The sequence below is a fragment of the Crassostrea angulata genome, chromosome 2 (genome assembly GCF_025612915.1).
Source record: "Crassostrea angulata isolate pt1a10 chromosome 2, ASM2561291v2, whole genome shotgun sequence".
NCBI classification, from domain to species: domain Eukaryota; kingdom Metazoa; phylum Mollusca; class Bivalvia; order Ostreida; family Ostreidae; genus Magallana; species Magallana angulata.
Window position 1 is genome coordinate 38,619,027 of NC_069112.1, and position 6,123 is coordinate 38,625,149.

At 32.9% G+C, this 6,123-nt stretch overlaps 1 long non-coding RNA gene across 1 annotated transcript; it reads left to right on the forward strand.

Moving 5' to 3' along the window:
* The first annotated feature begins 4,321 nt into the window (after positions 1 to 4,321).
* Positions 4,322 to 6,123, forward strand: LOC128173823 (uncharacterized). Its single transcript, XR_008242574.1, has 3 exons — positions 4,322 to 4,487; positions 4,865 to 4,964; positions 5,599 to 6,123. It is a non-coding gene; the product is annotated as an uncharacterized LOC128173823 (long non-coding RNA).

Here is a 6,123-nt window from a genome sequence, read left to right on the forward strand (position 1 = left end):
TTGTTTTCTTCTACGAACATGTACATGTAATAAATATGCATCGATATTCTAAACATTTGTTGTAATGTTGTATTTGTGATCATGAATATACTTTTTAGAGCAAATGTGTGAAGAGTACCTGACATTAGTAAATCTTAAATAGATGATAAACATTGATCGAATATAATATGTGATTATTTCTAAAATCGTTGATAAGGGGTTAAGGACTCATTTTAAAGGTTTATATCCCCCTTGATTTTGATCACAGCAACTTAGAAACATACGCGTTAAGTGGAGGAACATTCTTAATATTAATAACAAGGGTCAAAGGGCTCATATCATATCTAAATGTGTCCATTTAGCTCACTTGAAATTTTTTTTTGTCTGTGTAACTTTTCACAACGATATTGTGGTGTATGGTGGGCCGTTATCTCCCTTTTCTTTAAAATGAACATCAAACAAATTACAGGGCAGTGCAGGAGACCTAAAGGGCTCTTATATCATGGTCCCAAATTTAGGCTGTACGGGTACCACCAAGTAATTCCGAGGGGTTTATATCTACCTTGATCTTGATCACACGATCTTTACTGCCTCCAAGGTTCTCAATACTCCCACAAACTATTAATGTATTATTCATCTTGATGTTAATTAAAGTATGCCGATGATAAAGTAAAATATATTTGCTGTTCGAGTACTCTCAGTACTTTGACGATTTTCCTTAGTGAATGGCTGTTGTAAGTGTCTGCTTACTTCAGCATGGTTATAATGTCTAATAATTGGTAAATTTTTCAAAATTGTGGTTTCATTTTAAATTCTGGGTGATACACTTGCTTACCCAGCAGTTTGTAGTAGGGGAAAATCATCAATTTAAGTAGAATCCATAAACAATATCGAGTCTACTCTTTTATCTCCAATAAACATAATTTTGTGTTATAGTGTCTTGTATCTCAAAATAATTTTTATGTGTTGTCACTCATTATTATAGCATTGAATCATGATTTTTTGAAGGATACACTCTCATAACTGCAGCGGTGTGTGCATACAAATTGAGTAACGCGCGTTAGCGCGTTATGAAAATTTGTATGCACACACCGCTGCAGTTATGAGAGTGTATACTTCAAAAAATCATGATTTAATGCTTATATTTACATTTTTTTTAACTTCTTGCCTTGTCTGCAAATGTGATTCATACCTTAAAATTCCTATCTTATCCTAAGGGTAAGTTAATATTAATGGAAGAGCCACAGTAACAGCCACAAGCGTGATCTTTGATTTTCGCTTGTGACGTTGCAGTTTACAGCGTTCAACGTTTGTGACGTCATAATAAAACTCGTCAATTTGACCTTTGACTACTTGTTGCATTTAGAGGCATTTGAAGATCACAGAATTTAATGGAAAAACTCAGTAGAATGTAAATATAATGAAATATATACATGCAAAGGTAACTTATTAGATGACAAACATACCCTTATACAATACGTCAGTATCTTATTATAACGGAATGATTTTTATCATCTAAGATATACCCCTTCTTTCACTTTAAGTTTATTTGAATATGAATTATAATATTTGTTACTTTCTGTAAAATACAGTAAAAACACAATATTGTAAAGACAAATAATAAACAAAAATTTAAAAAAAAAATAGACACGATCTTGTTGCGAGCAACGAGGAGGTTTTCCGTCTGTTTTTAGAATTTGAGATTTATGTTCGAACGTGATTTTGCTATTTATCAGAAAAACAGGGTTTACGGGTTTACATACTAAGGTCCAGATACATGTACTACTTTGTATAAGGTGTAAGACATTTGATCAACAAGCACTGGATGAAAAATCAAGTTTCAGCAAAACTGAAACTATATGGAAACCTTGCTGAAACTTGAAGTTGAAGTTTCATGTATAGTTTCCGCAATGCGGAAACCATTATATCGATTCAGCAAGTATCCGTTAGGTTTCAGTCAGCAAAAACTTTAGTCTAAGATTCCTGATGGTTTCCGCAATTCGGAAACTAAATTTAAATCGTGTGAAAAGTTGTGTAAATTATTATGGAAATATCAATCAGTTTCAGAACATTTCCGCTAGGTTTCAGTATGCTGAAACTTTAAGTTAAGATTCCAAATGGTTTACGCATTGCTGAAACTATTACTAAAATTGATTTGAGTTTAATAGTGATATCATTTATTTTCAACAGGTTTAAGTTTAATTCTAGCCTATAATGATAATGAATCCGTACATACTAAAATGTATAGTAAGGTTTCAGCGTGACTGAAACTATATGTATACGTGTAACTATCTTCAAATGTGAAAAATAAGGCGATTAAGAACCTTACTAAGTAATTAATTGAATTTGAAAAGAAACACGGATGTCTGATCTTGTTTAATCATATGATGAAATCATTAATCTTAGGTACTCGGGCACGTGTATACATGTGTATACATTCTTTGTCCAGGTGACCTCCTCTGTGATTTTCCTGTATATTCTGTGTGGATTGCAGGGTTGTTTCTGTCAGGAGTGAACAAAAGACTGTTACATAACATATACACACTACGAAGCGTGAGTTTATAACTGGAGCCCGGGAGGATTTTTTTTTCAATTTGTTTCTACCTGAGTTAGTAAAACTGATAAGTAAATTATAATTATTTAGTAAAAAAAAATCTAGCTAGTTGTATATTACAAACAGTGTATGAGGAAGAATCTTACTTAGTGCACTCAATAAATTAATATACCTATTTTGTAAGACTCCTTCTTAAATCCTTTAGTTATCATTTTAATGAACCTCTAGGTACAGTAACTAATTAAGCAAACAAATGAAGGTTAAGTCGTTGTAAATTTTTACAAATCATACCAAATATTCGTACAACCTGAACTTTAGAGCTAATTCATTTCTTTTTTAATACCACGCCAACACATGTACACAGGAATTTTTGTTTTTAAATTCTACAGTTGATAATAACAAGTAAAACCCACTTGGAGTTTGAGTCTAATATAATAATTGTTTAATTATTTACATGCCTTTCAGACTTTACTACATGTATGACTGTATCATGATTCACTGGCGTCGGAAGCAAATTGAAAGTGGGGGGGGGGGGGGGGCTAGACTAATCCTCAGAAATATTATATGCTATACTATATACTTAAAAATATATTTCCCTACCCAATTTTTTTCCCAAAAACATGAAATTCCTAATCCGTGTCGGGGGGCGGGGGGGGGGGGGGGGGGGGGGGGGGGCTAATATGCCTATTACTCCAACTTCTCAATCTTACAAGGAACAATTACATTTCCGGCGAGAAAATGTGTGTGTGGGTGGGCTATGTACCTAATGGTTAGGTCTAACTTTGCACTAAGCCCCCCCCTAGCCCCCCCCCCCCCCCCGGTTCGACGCCTATGTGATTCCTATACTTTGTATTTACTTTCTGTACTGTAAACACAGATATTGATACATGTTTATGAAACATGCACATGTTTCTGTTATAAGATATAAATAAGCATTATTTATAATTTTACTGAAGTTATACGTTATATTACAAAATAAGTTTAAAATCCAGCACTAGCCATGTGATGCACGTGATTTTAATCCCATTTTTAAAATTTGATTATACATTCGTATACATTTGATGTAGAAAGTATACCAAATAATTAAAATTATATTTTGTTTATATATCAGTCCAACGTGTATGTCTTACTTCCCGGCTTGTTTAACGCGTTTGTATATTAATTTCATAAGTATTCTTAACGTACTGTTCATCGTATGACCAATCAGTACACATGTGTAACTGTAAAATAATTGCCATCAATTCATTGTAGTTGTAAATTCACCGTACGGGTGACCTCTGTTAATCAGACCCCGTTAATTTATCGGCATCTAATTATATTTGTGATTTCTGTGTGTTCATGCAGAACCTGCTCTGTGATGAACATAATATTTTCACACCTCTATATTTTGAATAAGAATATGACCGTGCTTAGAATCGCGGTGAAAATTGGACAAGTCAAGACTAACTTGTCAATAAACTATATCTGACTCTATCATATTTAGTTTGGCAAAATCATCAGTACATGTAAATAAAATATAGTTAAAGACAAAATCTGATACATATGTCTCATTAGAATTTGTTTATTTTCATTAGACATTTGTAAACAAACGGTCGGCCATTTTTTTGTTAATCACGTGTTACAAATACAATTGTAACAAACACACGCCAATACTTTGTCGTATTTAACCAGGAAATACTGACTCCGACAGTTCTAATTTAAAATAAATATACATGTAAAAAGTATACTATTCGGTAAAAAATGATAATTTTGATTAAACATTATTCATTTAAACTATCCCAAGATGCACTTTTCCAAGATTTAGCGGGTTCTGATTGGTCAGTATTGGCGCACTTTATGATTCCGAGCGAAGGTTAAAATGGACAAGAAGGTGCTGTTGTAAAATGGAGAATTGAAAAGCATTAATAGCCTCTACAACAAGGAGATAATGCAGGAACGAAGAACTCATGTCAAGGTAAATTAATTCACAATATAGATACTCCCAATAACATTTTCAAGGCTCTAATTTATCTCTCATTTGTAAACGAGATCTCGCGCCATCAAATTAAGATGGCGTCATTTTTTCAAACTTGGTTCGGCACATAATTTTCATTACCGCATCTCTTTAAAATATACGTTTTGACCAAGTTAACCATTCAAGATTATCCAGAGTATACACATATATATAATTATATAAACGTCCCTAATATATGAATGCTTGGTTGGTAAACAAGACGAACAGTGAATCTTTCGCACATTATACAATTTACAAACTCTAAATGTAACGTAAATATTTAAAAAAAAGTATTATTTAAATCCGGAAAATGAAATCTTTCACGTTTTTCTTTTCAGCATTGACAGCATACAAAGTCAATGTTTCCGGTGATTAGTTGCATCCTCTGTTCGGTGATTCGGGTGAATGTTTTGACCAGCTGGACGATGTGAACGCAAGGTATTGCTTTGAAATTGGTTATTTTCACCATTAACTTATACATGTGTTGGATGTTTATAATTTACTGTAGTAATTTTGGGGAAATCCAGGTCTAAGTTCTTGAAAAGGAGGTTGGTTGGGGGGGGGGGGTGGTGGTGAAACACACTTATTGTTGATAAGTTTTTCCATTGTTCAACAAACAATAATTGAATCAAAATGAAAATAACATTGCTTCAAATATAAAATGAAACATTTTAGACCAGATACTACTGTAGTCATTGTATGACATTGTTTAAACAGCAACTGGCAACTGCATAGTAGCTTCTGTATTTAGAATTTTATTCAGAATGCTTTTATTACATGTTACATGGGGGGGGGGGGGGGTGGTGGTGAAACACACTTATTGTTGATAAGTTTTTCCATTGTTCAACAAACAATAATTGATTTAAAATGAAAATAACATTGCTTCAAATATAAAATGAAACATTTTAGACCAGATACTACTGTAGTCATTGTATGACATTGTTTAAACAGCAACTGGCAACTGCATAGTAGCTTCTGTATTTAGAATTTTATTCAGAATGCTTTTATTACATGTTACCCTGAATGTTTGTTGTTTAAAAATCTAAATGAAACTTTATTATTCTTGTTTAAGATAAATAGAACAGACATAAAGTACAGCCCAGTGAAAGGAACAAGTTCATCGCAAGAAGAAGAATTTTAATGCTACCACTGTCCAGAACTACTAAGTCTGCTGTAACCATGATGTGATCATCTGAGTGCTTCACCGGTCTGGACAATGCTCGAAAATTCCCCAAAAAGGCCTATTTCCATAAACTACGACTCAGGTTACATCAACAACAGCCAAGGACACTCCTTATTGATTCGAATGGACACATCTCTACGACCCGACTAAACCTATGCAGAACAAGACTTTTTAACTGTAAAGTATTCTCATTTCAAAAAACCTATAAACTATAAAAGTACTTTTTTTATATGATCAAATACCAGTATATTACAATGTCTGTCTGTAAGCTAGAATCTTAGAAAATCACATGGTTTTGACTTATTAAATGATTGATTAGACCTTGCAGATATTAACTTTCATTTTCTTAAATAATTTGTTATTTTTGCAAATATTGCATAAAATATTAGACTCCATGTAACATATATCCTCACA